Here is a 27,890-nt window from a genome sequence, read left to right as displayed (position 1 = left end):
ATTTTGTACAGTTTTCCCCCAGAAGTGCCTGGCACATTGTAGACGTTCAGTGAACTTCTCTTGAATGAATGAAATGTAAACTGAGTCAAAATTTCATCACATCTGATCAGAATCCAATTACCTGAGCGAGCACATGTTAAAAGACATCTAGCACAAACCCAGGACAATATGGGCATTCAGTAAGTGCTAGATAAATGCCTTCCCTATAGACCTCAGGTTTTTCTGCTTTCTATAAATCTGTGCTCTTTCTAGAAGATAGTAGTTACCAAATGGCAGTGTGTGTGCCTTTGAAGATGTTAACAAGCGATTAAAGAAATACATATAAAAGTTCCAGGGCCAAATAGTTTGGGGAATGGTGCCTACCTTATTTTGCCCTTAGAAAATTTCCACTTACAAAACATTTGAAAAATACAGCAGTAAAGCAGCTCGTTTAACCATTTTCAAAAATATTTTTATCTCCACGAAAGTTATGTATGCATCTAGTTCTCCAGTGTTTGTTATGGAAAGTAGAAATCCTTCACCCCAGCTTTACGTTCCCCACTTCCCAGAGGCACTATTGATTCTGTTAGCATTACTTTCAGTATCTCTAAATAGCCCTAAACAACTATTTGTACTCCCACTTTTTGATATATTGGTTTTAGGTATTATCTATTGACTTTGACAATGGAAGTATTAAGAAAAAGGGCTCAGACAGTGCCACAGCAGCAAACAGTGCAGGCTGAGACTCATACGTGGAAGGACTAGCAGGATACACAGTTTCTTGGCATCAAATGGAGAGTTCTGCTTGAGCGAGCATAGCCAGACACAAGGATGTGCTCTGGAGAGGGGCAGCTCCATCACACCAGTTGCTTTCTTCTTATGGGGGCTTTGCTGGCAGGGTTGTGGTGGGGGCAGAGGATGTGACAGTGGGTTTTATACAAATAAGGGTGGTGTTGCCTGTGGAGATCAGCATTTTGTAGCTTTATGCCAGTTGCCTAGGAGAGTCGAATACCAGTCTTGAAAGATCCTGGGAGGAAGGAAACATTGGTCCCAAAAGGCTCATTGGCAGATAACCAGAGAAAACTGCAGGGTTCACCAGTGGACAATCCAGTAGGACTCTTTTACTCCACTGCCTCATCCTCTTGGTAGTTATTTCACACTTTGGTTAGATCAATATTCAGTGTATTCATTATTATGACCATTTGAAACGCTATTCAGGGTTGAGCCATATAATACCTTTGATTAATTTATCCTCCTGTACAACTTCTAGTTTTCCCTGGGGTTATTTTACTGTTTTATGTTTGCAAAGTTCTTTATGACTAATTTTTCCAAACTCTCCCTCATTTGTATAACCTTCCTCTCAGTATGTTCAAGCACATTAAGCATTCCCTCAGTTTTATCTTCTTAAAGACATCTCTTCCAGAACCTTCAGGTCTCTAGTCTGACCGTCTTGCCCTCAATGCCTGTTTCACCCAGTGGCTTAGTTTCTCATCATTGTAGTGGTCACTGTTGGCACCCTGCTCAGATTCTCTTACAGGGCTGGGGTGCCTATCTTGCAGTTGCTATATATGCCAGTGCCTCACAGATGCTCCTTCCCCAATAAATTATCTGAAGTCAAACGGGAGCCATTTCAACTAAGAGGTTACACCCCTCCCATGGTCAGTACTGGATTGACCCAGGATACAAAAGTCTGGTCTCCTTGCCTTTAGGTGCAATTTATGCAGCTGTGCTCCCCATAGGATGATGCTGAGCTGTTCTTCAGCTGCGTCCTCATCTTTGCCTCCTTCCCCCACCCTATTCTGTTTCCCTCTTCTGCTTTTTCCTGAGAGCTCTGCTCCAATAAGTCACAGGCACATGAATTTCTGTTTCAGGCTCTGCCCTGGGAACCTGACCTATGACAACCATCACCCTGAGGGGTCTTTTCACATTTCTCTTGAGTTGAATTTTTCATAGTTCGCTCTTATTTTGTGGAATTGTGTCTTCCTCCCTCTTGGTTTATTTTCTTGGTTAAAGGCATCCTTTTGTCATTTCCTGAGAATAGTTGCATGGGAGATAAGTTTTTAGTTCTTGAATGACTTAAAATATTGTAGGCCACTCTCATACATGATCAATAGTTTAGCTTGGTATAGAATTTTAAATTGGCAATCATTTTCCATCAGAATTTTAAAGTCAAGGTTCTATCCTTTCTAGTTTCCAGTGTTGTTGAGAAGTCTGATGACTTTTGATTCCTGAATCTTCTTTGTGTTACCTTTTTAGCCCTCACTGGATTCTCTTGAGATCTGTTCTCTGCCCGAGTATTCTGCAGTTTCTCGGTGATATAGATTGATATGGATCTCCTTTTTGTGCATTGTGTTAAGTATGCAATGGACTCTTTCAATCTGTCCATTTATGTGCTTTAGTTTGGGAAATTTTCCTGAATCATTTCTTAGAAGATTTTACACCTAACTTTTTTCTCTTCTTCTTGCTGTGATTCTTATTATTTGGATGTTATAATTCTTTAATTGATTCTTTTTTTTTAAAAATTTTTCTTATTTAGCCTTTTGTTCTACTTTCTGGGAGACTTTTTTTTTTTTCTTCAATTTTATCCTCCAGTTCTCAATTGAATTTTTTATTTCGGTAATCATATTTTTTTTTTGGTAATCATATTTTCAATCTCAAAAGCCATAATTCTTTGTTCCATTTTTAAGGTATTCTCTTGCTTTATGAACTCAAGATATATGTCTTATCTATCTGAAGGGTTAACGATAAATTTTGGATTTTTTCTTGCATAGTTTCTTTTTTTTCTCCAAATTTCTTTCTTGTTGCCATTATTGTTGTGATTGTTATAGCTCAAATATCTCTCAAATTTCTGGTAGTTTTGGCTGACTTCTTAACTTTGAGAGTGAAGCTCTATAGAGTTGTTTGTTACCTCCATGTGCTTGGCCAGGACTCTTCAACCCTGTGCTTCCCTGTAGGGTTATTGGGCTGTGCCAATTATTATATTGCTTAATATATACATTCAGCTATATGTAACATAAAATTTAGAGAAGAATGGTTTAAACAAGGAAAAGCTTATTTATATCAAATGCATGTTTGGGCTTAGCATAACACTCCAGGACCCAGACATCTTCTATCTTGTTGCTCTACTATTTTGTGGATGTACAAGAAGGCTCAGCACCATGTCTACATTCTAATCCACAAGAAAATGGAAGAAGGGAGGAAAGGTTTTACATAGAACATCTGCTTACATCACATTGGCCAGAAATATTGGCCACATCTCACGGCAAAGGAGGTTGGCCTTTTACAAAATATGTATAGCCATATGACTAATTTAAAATAATGTTACTATAGAATAAGGGAAGAATGGATATTAGGATGCAACTAAAAGGTGATGGCATAGTCAATATCTTTTTTTTAATAATATATTTATTTTTTATTGGTGTTCAATTTGCCAACATACAGAATAACACTGTTAAGTGCCCCCCTCAGTGCCCACCACCCAGTCACCCCCACTCCCTGCCCTCCTCCCCTTCCACCACCCCTAGTTTGTTTCCCAGAGTTAGGAGTCTTCCATGTTCTGTCTCCCTTTCTGATATTTCCTACCCATTTCTTCTCCCTTCCCCTCTATTCCCTTTCACCATTATTTATATTCCCCAAATGAATGAGACCATATAATGTTTGTCAATATCTTTAAGGCATTTTCTTTGGGCTGGTCAAATCTTCCAGAAAAGATTCTTCCAAAATCCTGACTAGAATGTTTTAACCCTGGTTGTCAGAGTTCTGGGAATTGAATGAGACCAAAACAAAACAAAACAAAACAAAATAAAACAAAACAAAGACCCAAAATAGCAATAGTGATAGTAGTGGGGACTGGCAATCATTTATTTATTTTGTGTAATTATTTATGTATTATTTTACTTGAATTTAATTTTAATTTTTAATTGTAATTTTCAAATTTAATTTTATTTAATTATTAAATATTTATTATTTTATTTAATGTGGATAATTCTGGTTCTCTAATCCAAACACCAGAGCTCCAGAAAATCTAGCCTTGGCTTGGGGTGGGTTGTTGGCTTTTTCTGCATGGAGTGGTGAGGAGGTCTGAGAATCTCATTTTCGACCAATCTTTGTTTTCAGTCCTATCTTCACTTCTAGTTTCAGAAGTGTTGCTTCCAACTTATGAGTCCAGCAAAAATTGGGTTGCTTCTCAGCTTTCCTCACTCTTAATTTAGAATTCAGTTTTCTCAAGTCTCCCAAGACATGAGCCACTCATTCATCTGCTTTATATCTTCCAAAATTTGGGTTTTGTTGACTTCTCACCCATTCTCTTTGTCTGACAGGTTTATACTTAAAAAAAAAAAATCCCTTACTTTTGTTTATGTGGGAAAGAATAGAAATAACTTCAGAGTTTCAACCCATTATCATTAACCTAAAACCTGAATTCTTTAAAGCCTTTTGTTTCAATACTTCACTTCTTTTCTTCTTGGAGTACCTAATAACATTTCCTAAGGAAAGTATAATTTGATGTGATGATGATGGTGATGGTGATGATGATATCCAACATATAGTGAGTCCTTACTGGTTCTTACTAAGTACTTCACCTTTTATTTCCAGGACTGACATGAAAGCCAATTACACAGGTTCTACTGCCCTTAGACCTAGACATGTAGGCTCCTGCACCAGGACTTGAGCTCAAGGGGTCCTATACTTTGAGAATGCCTTCTTTAATAATTTTTAAGAATTTCTCTGGGCCTTGGGACCAACCAGTGCTGGCATTGCCAGGGTATTGCAAACTCTACTTAGAACCCATGTGTGCTATGGCTCCAGTTTCTTCCATTTAGGGCATTTTCTGGCCCTCTATCCCTTGTGTTAGGTTGACCAGATGCCCTAAGGAACTCTGTAACTCATACCAGTAGACTCATTCCAGGGCCTGGTGGCCAGCCTGGTTCTAGTGGGCTGCCCTGGTGAGCTGATCCAGCTGACTGCAGCAGCATTCTTTCTCAGAATCATGTAAGATTAGATCAGGAGAATGTGGCTGACATGCTAATTTGGGGGGACTCTGACTCAGAGGATAAAGAATCTGGACTTACACTGTGCAGTAAACAAATGTTCATGTTCCCTTTCTCTCCTATTATTAATTTTTCATGATAAATCACAGGGGACTGTGAATATTCTTCATCCTGTGTCCAACTGAGTAAGAGTTACCCCACACCAATATGTCAAAGGCAAGTCTTACCCAGAATATACAAGAAAATGTAAATGATAGTTCATTTTATGGCCATGTCAAACTTACCATTTGGAACTTTATAGTGTAAATGTACAGTGACAAATCTTCCAGCCATGTTTCCTCTTGAACTCTTTTGACTTGCAATCATTAACCCCTAGAATGTTATCTCTCTCAACCTTGACTGCACCTCTGACTTTCCACATTGCCACCAATGGGGAAGGAAGGTAGGCAAGGAATCTATGGGCAAATTGAGAAAAGTAGTCCCTATACATACCAATACCTCTAGTGGTGATTTCAGCTGGTTCTAATCATTCAGTGCCCTATGCCCTACCAATCACTGTGTTTTCTGAACATCAATCCTTGTTACTTCATGTAACTTTGTTTTATTGTTGCACTAATATAACTGAAGGTCAAATGGATGAAGTATTTTGCCTAAATTTGCAAGCTAAGAAGTAAATGCCAGTGCAAGGATGTTACCCTAGGGCTGTCTGACTCTAGAACTTGCTTTTCAGGGTATACTCTACTACCTCTAAGATCCAAAAACATCAATGTAGAGTTTAGACATATTTTCCCCCAAAAGAATCCATTGCACTTTTTGGTACTCTGTACTTCAATTAAAGTAGTTAGTTTGCTGTATTATACTTTAAAATGATAACTCTATGTATCTGAAGTCTCTAAAAGAGAGAATAAAATGGATATATATGAAACAATAAAAGGCTCAGAACATGGTGTAGTGAAAAAGTGCTTGGGCTTTTGACTCACACCAAAGGAAGTCCCAATTCCAGAAAGTTATTTTGACTTTCTATGTATCATTTTTCTCATCCATGAAAGAGAAATGTTAAGTATCTATCTCAGTAATTAACAGTAGGCATTAAATAAGATTCCATGGATAAAACATAGCAACTGTATATGTAGGCACTCAATGAATCTATTTTGTCTTCCCCAACTACCAAACACACACTTATGGATATGGATAATTCTGGTTTACAGACCTATCTGGAGAAACCAATCTCTGTCATCGTATACCCTTGTGTCCTATCAGAGACATATAAAATGAAATAGTCAGGGACATAACACACTTATGTTAAGTTTCTTATCTTTGCTTACTTAATTTTGCCAAATGGCTTAATGACACATCTAAATTTCTAGAAAATCTGTTGAGTATAACCTATGGCTGAGTCACTGTTTTTCAATGTTCAGACCCTGGAGCAAGCAGGAAAAAAAAAGTCACAGAATACTTGTTAAAAACAAGCTTTGAAACTTTAAGAAAAAGAAAGGAAAACAAAAAAGCATAGATTTTTGGGATATCTATAGTTTGCGAGATTTACATTTGGAGACATTTTGAGCATGGAAGACATGTGAGGGCAAAAGTTATTTTTTATGGTAACTTAGCTTTTAGTGAGTTTGCAAAAGCAAAGTTGGAGAGTTTTTTGAGATCCAAGTGCCAAGATTTATAGACAGCAGCTGGCTAGTATGATCCTCACATTTCCAAGCCCAGTAGACATATAGAAACAAACTAGTTTATGAATACAATCTTGGGAGAAAACCAATCAGAAATTTTGCTGCTACTCTTTGGTTTCTGTGTTGTCCTCTTCCCTTTCCTGCCACCACTGTCTACTTGCAGAGCATACCATCCTGGGCACTAGGCCTATGAGAAAGGTTTTTCATATTCACGCACCACTGGCTTTCCCCGTAAAATGTGAAGATGGATTCCTCTTGGAGCTGCTCTCCACAGGCCTGGTCACATGTGTAGAGAAAGAGTAATTGCTCTATAGATCTTGTATGGGCAAATACTTTTGCTGAATGTTTACTATCTGAAAAATAATATTTTATTGTTCAAAGGTGAAAAAGACCCTTTTGGGGCTTCTGTTGGAACTAAATTACATGAATTCTTACCCTTTTTCCGTGGGAAAGTAACTTTTTAAAAAAAATTTCCAATTTATTTTCATTCTTAAAGTCTAAGTCTTCATACCAGTCATGGCCACCCTGCTTTACTCACCTAAGTAAAAACATTTATATTCATGATGATTACATTCTGACTATAATTTAGTGAACAAGAAAATATTCTGGAAGAGAGAAATGTAGCATTCTATAAGCACTGTAGAAGTAGAAATTTTCTTTTACTTTGTGGTTCTAACATATACTTTCTATAGAGGGAATAACTTCTGCAAAGGCAACTCAAAAGACCTAAAATTAGCACCACATCTTTGATCCAATAGACTATAGTATCCAAAGATTAGAATATAATGAGCCTACATATTTTCTCATCAGTACTTTCATAAGGGAAATAGATAATTGAAAATTAAACTCTTACTAATAGGATGCTGGATATTGGGTTTGTATCTTTTGAAAAGACAAGAGAAAGTAAATTATAAATCAAATCAAGTTTTAAAGTCATAATGGAATCATGCTTACTTGAAATGTGTGTTCATGCACAGGCCCGATAGACTGCCCATAACATTATCTAGCAAAGACAAGAGTCAGAGAGAAACTGTTTATTGTGGGGAGTCGCTAAACACATATATACTTCAAAACAGGACGACAGATGTGGAGCAGCTGCTCATTATCCACAAGGAAGCGGGAGTCTGCCTTCTTTGAAATTATTTATAAGCTGCTTCATGTTTAGTTCTAATATTTTTTTCTTTTGGGTAAATAGAATTAAGCATTCATGATCAGAATTTTAAAGTATATACTGATTTGCAACAACAACACTCACATATATCGCATTATCAAAATGCTTCACACTTTAATTACAGCAATATTCATGAGGGTCCTGATATAGTAGTCATTATAATAAACACTTATCAAATGCTTACTGTGTGCCGGGCAGCACTCTAAGTAATTTAACTCATTTGATCTTCACAACTACCTTCAGAGGCAGGTACTATTCTCATTCTTATGTCTCGAAGCTCAGAGAGGTTATTAAACTTGCCCAAGATCACACAGCTAGTAAATGGTGTTGCCTCAATTCAAACACTAGCATTCTGACTCCAGAATCGATACTTGGCTAAGCCATCATATTGTATATCGCTGTTCATAAAACAAAATATAGACTATTTCAGGTGTGTACGTTACATAGTGTGTGACAATTGTTGCCTTAAAAGAGAAATTTTCTGACCAACAGGATTATCAGTCAGAATAAGCTTGGTTAAGATGTGGACTCAAAATGACACAATAGCACCACATGCCCAAGCCAGGTCAGCAAGAGGCTCTGCTCCCCCGACTTACCTAGGGACCTGGACCTCCGTTTTCTCTGGCAATAGAAGACAGGATAGGATGTAGCAGGACACAACGGTTCCTAAATTTCCCAGAAGTCTCACATTTCACATTCGCTTACATTCCATTGGATGAAACTAGTCACTTGGCCACATTTACCTGCAAAGCTGTTGAGAAAAGTAAGTAATGAGTAGAAAAATATTAGAAAAAAAGCCACTGAAGTCAAATAAGAATAAAAAGATTGCTAAGAAGCATTTAGCTACTCTGAATGTTAGCTACTCTAAATGTTGACAGAAATTTAGGAGACACAGGATGTCCAAACTTCCACAAAGCATTTGACACCAGTGTCAAGTGGACAAGCCAGAAAAATGATGACTGGAAGGTCTTGTGGCTAAAGAGTAAGGCTGGCCCCTGAGGACACAACTGGACACAGGGCAGCTCCTTGCAGAGGCCTCAGCCTGCTCACCAGTTCTAAATCCAGAAGCACCTGTTGGCAGGCACCTCTGAAATTTCAGGTGTCTCACCAACTATAGCGATGTTTAAATCAGATTGCTAAATTATTAATGTAGAATAACCATAAAAGTGGAGCAATCTTCTTATTTTGGCTGATAAATTCTATACTCTGGTAGATTTATCAATTCTGAATTATACATAAATTCTGAGCAAATAGAGCGAATTGATTGTTTTGGTTATCATTGGTTTAAAACTAGGAGAGCCCTGAGCTATGCCAGACTACAAAGGCAGGTCCACACATGAGATGAGACATTGGTGAGAATGATATATTGGATACAGCCAAGCCTGCTTTGAGTTGGTCTGCCGGCAAGTAGAGGGCAGGGGAGGGCACACTAGATCAAGGATTCATGAGGGAACAAGTGGATGTGGCTCTGGGTTCTTCCCTGGTCCTCACAGAGACACACCCTGTCATCTCAGCAGATGATGAGAAGTGTGGATTCTGTTGGGTTGGAGGGACCCAGAACTTGAAGTTCACTGTCCTCATATAGTCTAGGGTTGAGGAAAGGGAGTAGCAGCAGGCAGAGGACATTTCAACCGTGTCCGTGCCATAAGAATCTCACATCTGAGTTCCAGATCCATCATTTTTTCTTTTTTTTTTTTTAATTTTGGTAAAATACACATAACATAAAGTTTGTCATTTTAATCACTTTTAAGTGTACGGTTCAGCGACATTCAGTGATTCACATTATTTTTTTAAAGGTTTTATTTATTTATTCATGAGAGACACAGAGAGAGAAAGAGAGGCAGAGACACAGGCAGAGGGAGAAGCAGGCTGTATGCAGGGAGCCCGACTTGGGACTCGATCCCGGGACTCCGGGATCACGCCCTGGGCCGAAGGCGACGCTAAATGGCTGAGCCACCCAGACTGCCCAGCAATTCACATTATTAAACAACCATCACCACTCTCTCTCTCTAGTACTTTTTCACCATCCCAACCAGAAACTCTTGACCCATGAAACCATAATTTCTCTTATAAATTTTTTTCTTACTGAAATATAATTGACATACAGTATCTTATTGGTTTTAGATGTTCATCATAGCAATTCATTATTTTTGTACATTACAAAATGATCCCTTCAATAAGTCTAGTTGCCATCTGTCACTATAGCAAAGTTATTACAGTATTATTGACTATATTCCCTATGCTGTGCTCCTCATCCCCATATTATTTACACCAAAGTTACGAAGACCTAGGTGCCCCCTGTTTTATTTCTTGTCTGTCTGATGCCTGCCACAAGACTGTACTCATGTACATCTGGCTATACCTGCCTGAAGGACTGAATGCTCAGTTAGGCATTCAGGTTAGGTTAGGTTAGGGCTGGAGGCACACAGAATAAATGTCTATGCTCCCTGGCACTTTTCACCAGCACACGAACATCTGCTCCCTCCGTGACCACATTCTTTCTTGCAATTTAGTATTTATACCAAGTTTGGACAATAAATATATTGATTCTTAGTCCATTCGGGTTGCTATAACAAAATACCAGAGATTTGGTAGCTTATAAACAACAGAAATTTATTTTTCACCATTCTGGAGGCTGGCAGGTGCAAGATCAAGATACCAGCAGATTTGGTGACTTGTGAGGGCCCACTTTCTGGTTCATAAGCAGCATCTTTTGCTGCATCCTTATAGGGTAGGAAAGGGGCCAAGGGAGTTTTCTTGGGCCTCTTTCACATGGGCACTAATTTCCTCATAAGGTTTCTGTCCTTATGACTTAATCACCTCTCAAAGGCCACAGTTCCTAAGACCACATCACGTTGGGCATGAGATTTCAACATATAAATTTAGCCAGGGAGGGATTCAAACATTTAGACTATAGCATATTCTTTTGTTTTTATAGCACATTCTCTATAGAGGCTCATGCCCTATTTATCATAAATAGGGGTTTCTCTAGATACCTCAGGTGTTTATTCACAGATTACTTATGACAGAAGGACAATCTTATTTTCATATGTATTTATTTTCTAATTTAACTTTGAAAAACTACTTGATGTTAGGAGAATATTCTTCTTACTATTTATTATCTACAAATGCTAGTCCAATTGAGCAACCCCTATCTGGTTGAACAGCACCAGGGATGCTGAAGGGTAGGTTCAAACCTACCTGGAGTACCACGAGACACATTTCAGATGGGACTCAGTTGTTAGCCCTGTTAAACTAAAAAGTTTATCCCATAATTGGATAAAACCATAAAATGGATGCTGATCAAAGTGTTTAATAACTTCAAGCAAAGGAGGAAATGCAAGATTTCAGAATCAAACTCTAAAAAGGCCTACTGGGGGCAGCCCGGGTGGCTCAGGGGTTTAGCGCCGCCTTAAGCCCAGGGCCTGATCCTGGAGACCTGGGATCGAGTCCCACGTCGGGCTCCCTGCATGGAGCTTGCTTCTTCCTTCTGCCTGTGTCTCTGCCTCTTTCTCTCTCTCCTCTCTGCTGTGTTGCTCATGAATAAATAAATAAAATCTTTAAAAAAATAAAAAAATAAAAAATAAAATAAATAAAATAAAAAGGCCTACTGGGCTAAAATGATGAAATCCAACACTGAGACTGAATGGTGGTCGATTCAAGGTCCTGCACCTGGATCCCAAACTTCAACTGTTTACGGGCAAGGTATGGGTCATGGGGTTTGTAAATGTTCACTGGTCTGACTTTGGCTCTTTTATATTTCCCAGCTACCCTGTAATTAGCTTTGCCACTGACGGACTCTGACAGTCAGTGAGTGAATGTGAGTGAGAGTGACATATGTCACTTCTAAAATGAGGAAGCCAAAGATCAGGTGTGCTTCCCCCCACACACTCCCTGCCTCCTGTCCTCAGCAGGATGATACTAGGGAGACCATGAAATGACAAGTTGGAGGAGCCATGAGATGAAAGCAGCATATTCCTTTAGTCACCTCTTTGAAGTGAACAATTCAAATCTCCCTGGAATAGGATGTGAGGGAGAATAAATCTTGATTCCATTAAGCTATTGAGATCTTGGGGTTGTTTGTTTACATCTGAAAAGCATTTAAGTATTTTAACTGGCAGTAAGTTTATATGAATCAACTAGAAGGATGCTTCCTATTCTTAACTTAGTAGCACTCAACCACTGGCCCTCCCTCTAAAAGGAAACACTGATTTCCTGTGGACACCTCAACATCCTCTAGGTTTTTCCTCCCACCTTGCTAGCTGCTCCTTTCTCTGTCTTTCTTTGCATTTTATTCTCAAGGGCTATTAATTATTGAGTTCTAGGTTCAGGGCTCTGGGCTTTCCTCTTTTTATTTGATGTTCTTCCATATGGATTCAATTACCGTCTATATGCAGAAGACTCACAAATTCATATCACCACCTGAGCTCCAGACACACATAATCAAACCTTCTACTTGATGTTTCCTTGTGCACTTTTCAATGACTCTTCTTACAAAACTGTACTCCTAATCTTTCCTCACAAATCTGGCCCTCTTCCAATGTCTCCCACCTCAGTGAATGGCACGGCACCCCTCCAGTCACATCAGATAGAACCTGTAAGTCTATGAATCTCTCACCTTTATCTAATCCTCCCCTTCCCCACTTTATATGATCCATTATCAAGTTTTGCCAATTTTCCTTCTAAATAGTTCTCAATTCCATTGTCTTCTTGCCTGTTACCACAGGCCACCTTGGCATTATCTGTTCCCAAGTCTTTTTACTGATCCATGTGCATATATTCTGGTGTCTTCCCAATCCACTGTTCCCTGTAATCTTTCAAAAATTAAAATTTCATCTCCTCCTGTTTAAAACTCCTCATGGAAAAAAAATAAAACTCCTCATGGTTTTCCATTTGTTGTGTTAAGCTTGAGATAAAATAGGGTCTCAAAGATCCTGCATGATCTAGCACTTTCTTCATTCCTGCTGATAGGCATCCCCTTCCTTGTTCCATTTGTGTTGGACTTCTTTCCATTCCTCACACCTTCACGAAGGTCCTTACTACCCACCTCTACTGCATATGCTTGCTTCCTCGCCTGAGATGATTCTCTGTCTTCTCGTCACCCTATTAGCTTTATCCTCCCTCAAGCATCTTGCTCAAAACAAAAGAAGCCTTTTTGATCTCCCTGATTAGCTCAAATCCTCCTATTACAGGTTCATAAGACTGTATACCTTTCCTTAGGACTTGTCACAGATGCAATTTTACATTTATTTGTGAGACTGTTTGTTCCTCTCTATATCCCTTCACTGGATTATAAACTCTATGAAAGCAGAGGCCATGTTTTCTTTTGTTCATTTTTATCTCCAGGACCTAATACAGTGCCAGATAGAGATTATATTCCCAGTATTTGCCAAAGGAAGAGTGGAAGGGGAAAGGGTGGAAAGGAAAGATGGAAAATGAGAAGGAAGGAAAGAAGAAAGGAAGAAGACAGATCAGTTTCTCCCCCATGCTTGGGAGAACTGGGTTAGGTTGTAAGTGCTATATTTTGAGACCAAAGCAAATCAGAATATATTCAGAAGACAGAAACCAAAAAGGGAAGGGTGAGCCAAGTTGGGGATCCAATTACCATTAGTTTCCTGTAGTCAAGGGATCCTATTCTAAAGAAAAATATGTTGTAGTATTTCATGATGTGAAACAATTTATACAGTTCATCTTTTGCAAATAAAGGCATTTACAAGATTTGTAAATAATCTTCAAAATCTATTTCTGGACAAAAATATACACAAAAGTTCTGCAATTTCACCATGCATTTTTTGATGGGAACTTTTGTCCCCTTTTCCTGTTGCTATTTCTATACTAATATAATGGAATTATCTGCTTCAATAAATCTCATGAGTAGTCTCCTGTGAACATCTATGGCTTAATTCAAGAGGAATAGTTTATAGTATTTGTCAAAACCATTTTTTTTATGCTAAGTAGAATTACCACCTGATTGCTTCTGAGTTTGATTTTTTTTTGCTTTTAATAATATTGCATATGAATATGAAAGTTATAGTCATGTAGTCATAAATTAAAGAATATATAAATACACACGTGGTGGCAAAGTTAAGATTAATAACCAGATTAGCTGCCAACTATGAACGTTAATAAAAGTGACTAACCAAATTATAAAACCATCTGCTATAGTCATTTATTGGGAATTGCCAAGTTTCTAAAAGTTGCTGATATTTATTTATATTTTTAGTAACAGGTTAGACTTTTGCAAATTTTTCAGTTGTACTTCCCTTTAAAATTCAGAATTTCACAGTGTCAAATATATCCTTCTCACCACTTCTAAGCCTTTAAACTGCATACCAGAGGAGGGTATTTTTATTTGTTTGTTTCAACACCAGTAAAAATACAGAAAGAATCCAATGACTTGATTCTGGATTAAGGAAGCTAATACCTGAATCAGAGGAAGGATCTGTATTCTGCAGCACTAGCTCACAGCAGAATATCAAACTGGGTCCACCTCAATCTGTCACCAAGAGTTCCATCAGTGACTATGCTAAAGGAGCAGGAACAAGACTGGCTCCAAGTGGCAAATCACGTTGGCAGGAGAGGAGGACACTCACTCTTTGTGGGGAAGAAGTCTAGATTAAAGCATTGCTCATAAGAACATGGTTGAGGAACAACTCTGAGGATTCACATGGGACTGGCCCCAGCTTCAAATCTCCAAATGGGTAAGGGTCAAGGATAAGGCATGTTGGAAGAACTGAATTCCAGTCACTGGTAAAATCTTAGGGGATTGTCTTAGAACAGAGTCCAAATCAGCTCCACTACCCAACAGATCAGAGTCAGAAGGAAGCCCACACTATAGAATCAAGAGCAAAATTGCTTCGAATGAGCCGTAAGTAAATGGAAGGAATTTAGAATTTAGAAGGAATTTAGAACTTACCCACTGTCCAGGTAGTGGGCAGAGAAGAAAGTGAAAATAACATGATCCCACTGACACTAAGTCATATGTGAATCAGAAAGGTAATGAGGTTTAAAAAAAAAAGCAAAACACTTTGACTCAGTTACATTCACATATCTTATGAAAGTATTCTAAAGAAATGAACTTGGACAATTAAAAATTGTATGGCTAACAGACTCAGACCCTCTCTTCATCATTCTTTTTTTTTTTTTTTTTATGATAGGCACACAGAGAGAGAGAGAGAGAGAGAGAGAAGCAGAGACATAGGCAGAGGGAGAAGCAGGCTCCATGCACCGGGAGCCCGACGTGGGGATTCGATCCCGGGTCTCCAGGATCGCGCCCTAGGCCAAAGGCAGGCGCAAAACCGCTGTGCCACCCAGGGATCCCTCTCTTCATCATTCTTATACAAATCTGGTCATTGGCAGCATCTGTGGAATGAAGAACAAGGAATGAAGATTTCAGCTTGCAAAAAAATATTTCTGAGATTCCTTTTAAGAAATATTTTTTTAGGGATCACTGGGTGGCTCAGTGGTTTAGTGCCTGCTGTGGGTAGGCCCAGAGCGTGATCCTGGAGACCCGGGATCGGTCCTGCATCGGGCTCCCTGCATGGTGCCTGCTTCTCTCTCTGCTTCCCTCTCTCTCTCTGTGTCTCTCATGAATAAATAAATAAAATCTTAAAAAAAAAAAGAAATATTTTTTAAATGTACTTGGCCATCTTATCTGAATAAATACATTTATAAACATTGTTACCAGGTAGCAAGAGGTGATCCTGTCCAATGTTTGCAGAGATTTTATGGTTGGCAAATATAGTGTAAAATTTGCAAAGATACTAGGCTAGGAGTATGTTTACATTGGATAAGTGAAAAAGCCCGGCTTACGCAGTGAGCTTCATTAATGTCGACAGTCAATTCGAAAAATATAAGCCCCTAAAGTCCACTTTTCTTATCAAAACTTCTAGGTCAAAATGATTGGGAAAAATATTTCAACTCACACTTCTCTTGGTTTTTAAGGGAAGAGGTGTCAAATTTATGGAATCTCAAATATAGGTTACTTGACAGTATTAAAAGAAATTCCACTTAAAAATACTTGCTGGCAATGTATTCTATTATTTTTTTTAAATCCACTAATGAATTTTGTGTGTGCGTGTGTATGTGTGTGTGTTTGTGTGTGTGGTTTTTTAATAGCCTTAGACCTTGTAGGCTTGAAGCAGTTACATATTACTTGCAGTAACTCTTGGAAGTAGCACACGTAATTCAACCCCGAATCTAAACCTTTAATCATCTGGTTTTGACAACTTCTGTTTAGTGTGTTCTGCCAACAACATATTAATTAGATGTGACCCAGTGGTTCCAGGTCATTGCAGGAAAGCAAACAGAGCTCCAGAGATTACATGCTAAAACTCAACTATCTTCTTGGCTGCTTTGTAAAATAAAGGAAGTGAAAATCTGAAGTAATTCTCATAAAGACGAGCTACCTAAAGAAAAAAGGAGGGACTGGGAACACATGGATTACCAAGATTATATGTGTCTATGAATTGTTTACTTTGTCTGCACAAACCTATTCAGAGTGGTCTTACCAATATTCCCAACACAGTCTGCTGTGTTTCTAAGGAAAACATAAAGGACTAAATAAACAACTTTGATTTTGTGAAACAGTTGGTATAGAAAGAACACTTGTTGTGGTGGTCATTGAGTAACGTATAGAACTGTGGAGTCAACATATTATACACCTGCAACGAATATAACATTGTATGTTAGTTATACTTCAATTTTTAAAAAATCAACTAATTTATCTGGATGAATCTCAGTGTTCTAAATATGTAACAGTATTAGTCTGCTAGGCTGTCATAACAAAGCACCACAAACTGGATTGCTTAAAGAACAAAAAAAAAATTTAAGTACACTGCTAAATAATAGAAGCAAGTGTGGAAAACATTTGTGCATCACAGCAAGGAATGTAACTCAGTCACTTAGAGGAAAATTATTATATCATCTGTCCCAGTCATATCAGTATTTCATTGAGAGTAGCTATTCCCCCAAAAGATTAATAAGATGATAAGATCTTTATTATTATAATTAATGACAATAAGGGACACTGGTGAGAATCAGTATTGATCAACAACATTGATTTGAATCATTGAATTAAACTTATTGCAGTAGAAATCTTTGCAGTCAAAAAAAATGAAGTGATAACAATAGGATTTCTATGATTGTAACACTGATGATTAAAAATAAAAACACTACAGGAAAATGGATATCTTTAGTATATTTTGGTTTTTCATTTTTAGAATGTTAGGGAAAGAGGTATCTTGACCTTTTAAGCAATTTTCCTGTCAGAAACACTAATTTCCTTCTATATTCAGTGCTGGGCAGGGATATAGATGCTTTTGCTTTTCCCAGCATGTGGTATTGACTTTGGAGCAAAACTTAAATGGAACCCAGATGTTTCTCTCCTAAGCCCCAACTCTTGCCTCCAGGCCTGCGGTCTCTGGCTTTCCTTAGGCCAACCCTGATTCATAACTCAGCACCTTTTGGAATTCCTTGAAAAGAATCCACCCTCTCAAAAGCATTATTGAGATATATAGACTTTATTGAAGACTTTGAGGGAAAGGTTTGCTTTGCAAACTCCATAGCAAGCAACTTAAAAATTAATATAAAATCATCTCCTAAGTGCTCTTCTTAGACATTCCTCCCTCTCCTTTTTAACCATCCTACCTGGATTTTCTGCCCTCCCTCTGGATCTTCTGGAAATTTCAAATTACTCCATCATCTTCTGTGCAAAGTCCTTCAACTCTGCCCATCTTCCATGCCAAACATGGTCACTCAAATGCAGCATGGCACATAAGCAAAGGGCCCTCCAGGTAAAAAGATCCCCTTGCTTTATAAAGCAATGTATTGGCCCATTAGGATCTCATCTTTCATACTAAGAAGTTCATCCAAGTGGGTTTTTTTTTTTTCTAAGAATATATAACGTTCTGCCTAAGAAGAATTCTGTAGAATAAAAATTTCTCCATTTCTCTTAATAAAAGTCACTTTCTCTGATTCAGAAATTCCAATAGCCTACACCTAAACAGCAAGAAATACCAAGGAATGTGATAATCCACAAACATATCTATCAACTCCCTGGAGGTCTCTCTCCTCGAATAAATTCTAAAAAATTCTAATTTCAAAGTATAAATTGCTACATATGTTTTGGCCTAACTAGAAGATCTGGTTTTAAATAGATATCCTTGTTTTGAAAATGACCTTTGATCACCCAACATCATTTCTCCATTCCACTCACCAGGAGTATACACACATTTTTTTTTAGAAAACTATGTATCACATAAGTTTATATCAATGAGATCAAACCTTTAAAAGAAGCAGATTGATCCAGTAAGATAACTTACCGAAAGAGCCTCTTTTCTTGTTATAAACCACACCAAAGAAAATTTGAACTTGCAAATGTGTGTGTTATGGCATAACTAATTATTTAAGATGTAGCTAACAAAATGACATAACTGTTGGATTATGAGTCTAGGAAGGGCCTTGGTGGAGTGATGAGGAGGGTGTGTGGAGGTGGCTGGAAATTATATCTGTTTGATTTTCCAGTTTTGGGTTGTGGGACCATGTTAACTGGGCAACAAAAAGAACATAAGCTGCTTAGAGTCACAATATCAGGTGTGACGATGGCTCCATCTCTAACCTTAGTGAGTTATGGCATCTTTTGAATTTCAATTTTCTCATCTGTAAAAGAGAAATACAAATCCTACCTCAGAGCATTATCGTGAGCATTAATTATATGAGTATTTTACACATAGGGAGATATCAAGACAATGCAATCAGAATTTCATAGATGCAGAAAATGAGTCTCTTCTTCCTAGCCTCAACTCAGGACGCCTTTTTGCGGGCCCCCCAGATCATCTGGGAGTAACACTCAACAGCCGGCCATGGAGATGAATTTGATCCAATACTTTGTTTAAAATTTGCCAAGGCCACATTCTGACTTTCATGGGCCCTGGCCACTTTTTGTCATTGTAGGCTCCTTCCTCCATAAAAACACATTGAAAATTATGTTTTATGAATGTGTTGGCATAAAGATGAATACAACCCAGGCTTGATCCATTTTGATATATTTATTATGATAATATTCTTTTTTTCTTCTGATTTCTGAAAGAAGTTAAAACATTTCTGTAGGTCTCTAACAGTACCTTGAGCCCTGGGCACTCTGTCTACAGAGACTTCTGGATAAGTCCCTGTTACCTTCTTGCTCCTGTTGGGAGGCTCCAACTTCTCGTTTGTGGTACTTTTTTTCAAGTATTTAAGGAAAAGCCTCGATCCTCTCTCTTCTTTTACTCTTTGTTGAACACATTAATTTTCTCTAATCTCTCTTCATAGACTCAATCCTCTTATCCTTTTATCATCTGGTTGATTTCTTTGGGTGCCTTTGAATTCTAGCCAAGGTATTGATGTTTCTCTTTGGTAAGTGTAAAACTGTATATGATATCCCAGGCCACCTGATGTAGGCCATATTGAATAAAATGATTTATTTCCTCTTCAGACATGTGAAACTCTACTTTTTGAACTTTTCCAAGTGCATTTGGGCTTTTTAATTTTTATTTGTTTTTAGTAGCTGACAGGGCATATTTAATTTCTTCTGAACTCTTACCCTCAGGTTTTACTGCTTTCCAAATGTCATTGTTTCATTTGTGCCTTTTTTGACTGCATGCACAGAATATTCTCAAATCAAAACTAATAATAAATCAAACACTTAGCCATGGAGATTCAGCATATGATTACCTATCTCCGAAATGTAGCCATTAAAAGAAAGGGGCAACCCTAGGAACCCAGAGTTTAAGCGGGTTTACAACAGTATAGCACACAAAATATGACACAATTCACCTTTCTTTGCTTCTTGGTGATCATTTAAAACATTCACGTTACATTTATTTAAAAGTCACTTATACTAGTTTTTGTTTTATCTTAATGTAACTAGTTTACATATTTGTTTTATTTCCTCTTTAAAATTCTAGATGTCTAGAAAAATGGTTACTGTTTTCTCCACAGTTTTCTAATGATTATTGCCTTGAAGTTTTTTTAAAAAATAATATAATACATTTTTATTCACACTGTGCTGTATTCTAAGAAAAGATTTAAGAAGGTCTATAAAGAAGCATCCAAGATGGTATCATAAAATACATTTGAAATAAATCAAGGGAAAAAAATCAAAGAGAAAATAAAAGTAAGGAAATAAGTTGGATAAAAGGTATGTATGATAACATATGCCATGAGTTCATACATCCTTGCTGGAAACAGGCCACAGCACTGACTTTAAGGTCAGTTTTTGAATACTAGGTAAGGCAAACAATATGTACTTCCAATTTTCCACCTAAAAACTGATAAAAACATTTTAACCAATACTTACTTAGGATGAATAAAAATAGTATCAAATAATTTTTATGTGGCTGTGACTCCTTTACGGGGAAGACAAAGTGTTCTATCATAAAGCTTATATCTCCCCATCCCCCTCCAGCTCCCCATCTGCCATATCTGATTTCTCAGTAACACAAGGAAAATTGTCAATTATCTACAGCCAGAAATTCTCATCTGCTTTTTAAAAATCATCAGGGCTGTCAAGTTGAGCACTGCCAAACTAAGGGATACAATTCACAGGCTATACGTTAGAAATTTAAAAATCTGGAAAACAGAAAAATATAAAGAATGTACAAAAGAGTATAAAGATACACCTTAATTACACAGAGATAATATCTGTTAACACCTTGTTCCTTTTATGTTTTTTAAGGACAACTTCCTATAAAGGGAATTCTTGCATTAAAAGATATGCTTGTGTTAAAAAAAAAAAAAGATATGCTTGTGTTTAAAACAAAATTTGCCAAATTAGCCCTCAGTCTGTAATATATGAGGATGGCCATTTCAGTATATTCTTGCTAAATTTATGGCTTTTTTTTCCTTTATGACATGAAGATAATATTATCTAACAATAACCCTATTAGCTCATGGGGTTGTTGTAAATAATAAATGAGCTGGCAATATGTAATGTGCTTAGAACAATGTCATGCACATTTTTGCTATTAATTTCAAATTTTGTAGATAAAAGTAGTTTCTCATTTTTTCATAGTTATTAGGGATATGGAATATGTATTCATATATTTATTGTGCATCTTTGTTTCTTTCATTAATTGTCTATTCAGAACTTTGCCACAACTTTGTAATGGTTGCTTGCTCATTTTATATATTCTCTGTATACTAAGGATATTAACCATGTATATGACATAAATGTTTCAAATACATGGTTAATTTCTCTCAGTTCTTGCTTTTTTTAAACTTTGGTTTTATGTTTCTTTACAGGCAAATGTTTAAATATTTTAGTAAGTCAAATAACCAATTTGGGGGGGTTCTGTTTCTTCCTTTTCTATTTACTTCCTAAATATTTACTTCTGTGATTGCTGTAACAAGTTGCCACAAACTGGGTGGCTTAAAAACAACAGAAATTTATTCTCTTACAGGTCTGGAGGCTAGAAGTCCAAAATCAAGGTGTCAGTAGGAATTATTCCTTTCAGAAGCTCTGAGGGTAAACCTCATCTGTTCTCACACTTCTCTCCTAGCTTCTGGTGATTCCCTGCAACTCTTGGCTTTCTTGGCTTGTAGATGCATCAGTCTGATCTCTGCCCCCCTGTTCAACAGGCTTTCCCTTGTATGTCTGTGTCTGTGTGTCCAAATTTTCCTGTTTTTATAAAGACATTGGTAATATCAAATTTAGAGCTTTTTTTTCCCCTTTAAATTCAATTTGCCAACATAGAGCATAATACCCAGTGCTCATCATATCATGTGCCCTCTTTAATGCCCATCACCCAGTTACCCTATCTCCTCTCCACCTCCCCTTCCACAACTCTTTATTTCCCAGAGTCAGGAGTCTCTCATGGCTTGTCTTCCTCTCTAATTTTCCTCCACTCAGTTCCCCCCACCTGCCCTCTCTTATGGTCCCTTGCACTATTTCTTATATTCCATGTATGAGTGAAACCACATAATAATTGACTTTCTCCAACTGACTTATTTAATTCAGCATAATACTCTCCAGTTCCATCCACGTTGATGTAAATGGTAGTATCCATCCTTTCTGATGGCTGAATAATATTCCATTGTGTTTATATACTATATTTTCTTTATCCATTCATCTGTTGAAAGACATCTTGGATCCTTCCATAGTTTTGCTATTGTAGACATTGCTGCTATGAGCACTGGAGTGTAGGTGCCATGTCATTTCACTACACCTACATCTTTAGTGTAAATACCCAGTAGTGCAATTGCTGGGTCATAGGGTAGTTCTTTTCTAACTTCTTGAGGGTGGCTGCACCAGCTTACATTCCCCACAACAGTGTAAGAGTGTTCCCCTTTCTCCATATCCTCATCAACATTTGTTGTTTCCTGTCTTGTTAATTTTAGCCATTCTCACCAGTGTAAAGTGGTATCTCATTGTGGTTTCGATTTGTATTTCCCCGATAACAAGTGATGTGGAGCATTGTTTCATGTGCTTGTTGGCTATGTGTAGGTCTTTGGAGAGATGTCTTCTGCCCATTTCTTGACTAGATTGTGTTTTTTTGGATGTTGACTTTGATAAATTCTTTATTTATCTTGGATACTAGCCCATTATATGATATGTCACTTGAAAATATCTTCTCCCATTCTGTAGATTGCGTTTTAGTTTTGTTGATGGTTTTCTTTGCTGTGCAGAAGTTTTTTATCTTGATGAAGTCCCAATAGTTCATTATTGCTTTTGTTTCCCTTGCCTTCATAGATGTGTCTTACAAGAAGTTGCTGTGGCCAAGTTCAAAAAGGTTGATACCCATGTTCTCCCTTAGGATTTTGATGGATTCCTGTCTCACATTTAGATCTTCCATCCATTTAGATTTTATCTTTGTGTATGGTATAAGAAAATAGTCCAGTTTCATTCTTCTGCATGTGGCTATCCAATTTTCCCAACGCCATTTATTGAAGAGACTGTATTTTTTTCCATAGGATATTCTTTCCTGCTTTGTCAAAGATTAGTTGACCACAGAGTCGAGGGTCCATTTCTGTGTTCTCTATTCTGTTCCATTGATCTACGTGTCTGTTTTTGTGCCAGTACCATGCTGTCTTTGTATATAGCTTGACGTCTGGCATTGTGATGCTCCCAGCTTTGGTTTTCTTCTGAATTTGGAGCCTATCTTAATCTAGTATGAGCTCATCTTAATTTGATTACATCTGCCAAGATTTTATTTCCGAATACAGTCACATTCATAAGTTTCTGTGGACATGAATTTTTGTAGAACATTACTCAATCTACCACATGAAGTACTTTTGTACCCCAAGATCACAAAAATATTCACATTTATATTGTAGGTATATATGTATTTTTATATTACTCTTTAATCCATCTGTATCTCCATTGTTTCCCGATATAATCAGTGTTTAATTATTTAGGCTAGAGTACATTATCTTAAAACTTGAGCTTTTCCACTTTTTTCCAGTAGTAATGGAAATGTAAAATAGCAAATATTCCATTTAAATAACTTTCACAGAGACAGACAGAGAAATAAGAAAAATTTAAGAGGACATTTGATGACCCAGAACATGACCAAGAAATACCAACCTTGCCCAGTGCAAAATAAATGCTCATCACTCTTGGAAATCTTCGTATTCATCTCTTTCTCCTAAGCTAAGATTTACATAGTTTTATGAAGATGAAATCACACCCTGATTTAGTGCTCAGATGAACAGAAGATGCTTGTAGTACAAGAAGCCCTTTGGCATTTTTTGTCTTCTATTACATCACATGTTTGCTTTCATGTCATATTTTCCCTCAGATCTGGCTTTCAGATGAACACTCCACCCAGTGCTCTGGCTTTATTCATTTCCATATTGTCCCGCCTCATCCTGGGGTAGATACATGGGCAGAACTCTGCTTGTTCTCCAGATACTTTTCTATAGGTCACATTGGATTCTTTAGTGATTTTCAATTATACTAATGTTTAATGGGTTTCCTCCTTGGATTGCCTTGCTGACTGTGTTATGTCACAGATTGTAATGCCTTATGCTTTGGTTCTTCACAATACTAAAATATGTATATATTTTGGTCTCTCAGATTAAAATCCTCTCTATTCTGTCTGAAATGTCTGTGCATAGACTGGTATGCTAATTTATCACACACCTGTTATTTTTTTCTAGAGATTTGTGTACTTTGAAGATTTTAGGTGGTTCCATATTCCATTAAAACCTATTGTATTGAAGAATTTCATCCACTGCAATAATTTCTGAATTGTATAACTGCCAATTAAACATAAGATTTAAGCTTGTTCTTCAAACCAATGCATACATTTGATATTAATCTACCTAAGAGTAAAATTGGAAGAAATTATTTTTCAGTCAGTGACTAAACACACACCAGGGAAAATTCTCCTTCTGGATCTAGACTTCTGGGTACTGGAAAGAAATAGAACTTAAATCAACAAGCTAATATTTAATTATATAAATATTAAAAAAGCACAAGAAAAAAACATTTCTGACAGAATGAATCACTCTGTCAATAGCTTTTAACTCTTATATAGCTTAGTTTAAAATGTAAGCAGCTAAGTAATATTAAGGCATATGGATATTAGAACTCTTCGGGTGTTCATTATTTCATATATAAATATATCTAAACATTGTTATCTTTAGACATAAAGTTTACAAATGTATGCCAGGCCCCATTCTTAACTGTGTTTCTGCAAGACCACCAGCAAAGTTGTTTCTAGATATAAACATTATCACAAGCTCCTCAGGCTCTCCTGGGCTTTTCTACATCATTACCATCATCTGAGATCTACTAGGTTCTTTCCTTGGAAACACGTTTTTACTGGACCACAACTATGGATGCTGATGGGGAACCTTGGTTCTGGGAGAGACAATCTATCCTAAATAGAGTATTTAGTCTAGAGATATTAACAAATTTCTAAAGGCTTTGTCCTGTAACCTGATTTCTGAAGGCCCAATCATCATCATGACCCATAGATTCCATTTATCTAACAATTATTTAACTCTGCTATGTGCCAGGTCTTGTTCCAGGGTTAATGAATGAAACAAAAAATAATTCCTTGCTCTCATAGGATTTACTGTATGGTAGATCTTCTTTAACCCAAACTGCAAATTCCTATATCTCTTAAGACTAATGTTCCAAAGAGCATGTTAGGAACACCAGAAATAGACTTTTTTGAGATCTGATAAGAAACAGCATTTTTTGGTGCAGGAATATATATGAGATCTTACTCATATAGACACGAGTTGTGAGAAGGAATAGGGCCTATACAAGGATTTTAATAACGTGGAAAAAACTATGTAAGGTAGGGTATTACTGCATTGGGGTGAGATGGTTCCATATGAATATTTGTTAACTCAAAGAAAGGTCTTGGCCAATTGGGGTCTCTATAGTAGCTGGATGAGTACTGTTCATTAATGTGGGGGTGGGGGTTAAGGTAGCACTCCATGACACAAATTAGCTGGTTTGGGATCACACTTTTTTGAAATTCTAGATTCTAGGTAAGAAAAGCACCAAACCAAATACTGTGTTCACCTGTTTGGTTCACCAAACCAATTACTGTGTTCACTCCATTGAATCTTTTTGTCTAACAGTGAAATGCTAAATGACAGGAGAAATCCTCTTCATAAACAATAATGATTTGTGTCTGCTGTCAGCTGTGAAGCCATCTAAAAACAATTCCTTCCCATCGCCTGGCTCAGCCGAGCAGCTGCCATTTCCCTGGCCTAGCTTGTACTGTTGCAGAGCTGAGCAACACAAACATTGGTGGTGCACCTGCTGCTGGGCCTGCCAGAACGATGGTAGTGCCATCGCTCAAGCCAGAGGAACGGGACCATAAAATATAGACGCGCGCCCTTGCTAGCTCAGCTGTTCTCCCCAGTGCTCTCTCCTGCCAGACCAACAACCAGTCCAGTTTGCCTTACAAATCCTTTGCCGGCAGGACTGCACTGAGATATAGCCTTGTTTACTATACCCAGGGAAGGGAGGCTAGTCTTTCACCGTGGTCATCTCTTCCTTGGTGACCTTCTTCACATCCAGGCTGCAACCATCACTCCTCTTGTGATGACTCCACCAAATCATTAACTTGAGTTTAGAATCCTGGAACTCTGGTGCTGGAAGTAACCCTTAAAATCATCCAGACTCCCTCCCAAATTTTAGAGATGAGAAAACTGAAGCAGCAAGATGTTAAGTGACCTTCCAAGCTTATACAAAGTAAGAGCTAGTAAAACCAAGATTACAACCTGGACGCTTGACTCCCAATCTCGTGCTCTTTCCACCCCTCCTTGTTTTACCTGCTGCTTCCCACAACAGCTCATCGCTTCCCCTTATTTTGATTTCTGTAGCCATTCCTGTGTTTCAGGTGATCATTTTTACATGCTTTTGTAATATTTTTCTGGCTGATATCCTACCTACATTCTCATATTCATTGTAAGATAACCAGTGCAGATTACAACTTTAAAATCTTTATAAGAGCTGTCTTTCATGGTTTCTTTATTGCCTCAACTTAGGTCTAAAGTGGATCCAACCCCCTGTGTCTGCCTACATCCAGTTCCCTGTTCTTGGAATGCTGCTCATGTTTTTCTATTTTCTGTTCCTTCTACTTGGAAAGACTACCCCCTATCTCTGCTTATCAATGTCTACCCAGCTTTCAAAACTCAAATCAACTGTCATCAACTCCATCTATTATTCCCCACATTGACTGTGACCTCTTCCTTCTATGCTTTCCCATGATTTAATTCTCTCTTTCACATAGCAACCAACCCCACAGTATAGTTACTAGCATATGTGTTTTATTCCTTCAAGAAGACTTTAAATTTTCCCATGCCTGAGATTCTCTCCTATACAGTCTATACCTGCTACACCCCCAAAAGTGCCATAAATATGGTGGATGCTGAGTTGAATGTCATAGTATTTGAGCAAAATCTGACAACAGTATAGTCTCTTAGCTTAGAAGGTTCATTTTGATTTTATAATCTATATTCATAGCTCCACCATGTCTTGGAATTAGAAATCAAAGCTTAAAAAGTGGGATTTTTTTTGTTTCTTATTTTTTTTAAATATTTCAACAAGCACTATCTTTTTTAAAAATGTGGTAATTGCAGTAAAATACACAATAAAACAAAATAAGATAAAACCTACTATAGTATTAAATACATTCGTATTGTTATATAACCATCATCACCGTCAATCTCCAGAACTCTTTTCATTTTGTAAAACTGAAATTCTGTACCCACTAAACAGCAGTAACTCTCCATTCTCCTCTTCCTTCAAGCTCTGGAAACCACCATCCTACTTTCTGTTTTTATGAATTTGGCTTTATGAATCTAGGTGCCTCGTGTAAATGAAATTATACAGTACTTGTCTTTTTGTGACTGGTTACTTTCACTTAGCATAATGTCCTCAAGCTTCATTCATGTTATAGCATGTGTCAGAATTCCTTTCTCTTTAAGGGTGAATAATATTCTATTGTGGGTTTACGCCACATTTTATTTAGCCATTCATCCATGAAGGAACACTTGGATTGCTTCCATCTTTTGGCTGTTATGAATAGCACTGCTATGAACATAGGTGTACAGATATCTCTTTATGACTCTGCTTGCAATTCTTTTGACCATAACCCAGAAATAGAATTGCTAGGTCATACTCTATTTTTAATTCTACTTTTAATTTTTGAAGGCACTGCCATATTCTTCTCCACAGCATTTGCACCATTTTGCACATTTGAAAGTGAGATTCTTTAAAAAAAATCTTCCAAAAGCCTAAGGTGTAACAGAATACCTGAAGTAGAAAATATGAGATACTGCAGTCTATAATCCAAGCTGCTTCAGTCAGATGAGTCACAGCTGGTGTTTGGAAACCAATTCAATGTGAAGAATACAACCCATAGCCCTGGAGTTCCTGAGCCTGACTGTGCCTAAGAATCTTCCCACCAGAAATCCTGAGCTAGAACCTCTGGGAACCTGCAGTCACATAGAGCTCCTCCAGTGGTCATCTGGCCTGGGGATATGTGGAGAGTTTTCTCATGGACTATGAATATGCTCATAAACTTGTTTTGCTAATGGCATTGGGGCTGGGGGAGTGGAACAATG

The 27,890-nt window shown here is 37.5% G+C and overlaps 1 long non-coding RNA gene across 3 annotated transcripts in view; it reads right to left on the bottom strand.

The window, feature by feature from the left end:
* The window catches only part of LOC102153675, a 67,922-nt gene that overhangs the window by 5,770 nt on the left and 34,262 nt on the right, over window positions 1–27,890 (bottom strand). For all 3 annotated transcript variants that reach the window (XR_005368066.1, XR_005368064.1, XR_005368065.1), the window contains 2 exons: window positions 8,414–8,568; window positions 7,601–7,649 (listed from right to left, as the gene is read on the bottom strand). This is a non-coding gene — a long non-coding RNA (uncharacterized LOC102153675). The remainder of the gene's footprint in view (window positions 1–7,600; window positions 7,650–8,413; window positions 8,569–27,890) is intronic.

Source organism: Canis lupus, chromosome 12 (genome assembly GCF_011100685.1).
Source record: "Canis lupus familiaris isolate Mischka breed German Shepherd chromosome 12, alternate assembly UU_Cfam_GSD_1.0, whole genome shotgun sequence".
Taxonomy (NCBI): Eukaryota; Metazoa; Chordata; class Mammalia; order Carnivora; family Canidae; genus Canis; species Canis lupus.
The sequence above is the reverse complement of the archived record's forward strand: the minus strand, read 5'-3'. Positions and strand labels throughout refer to the sequence as shown.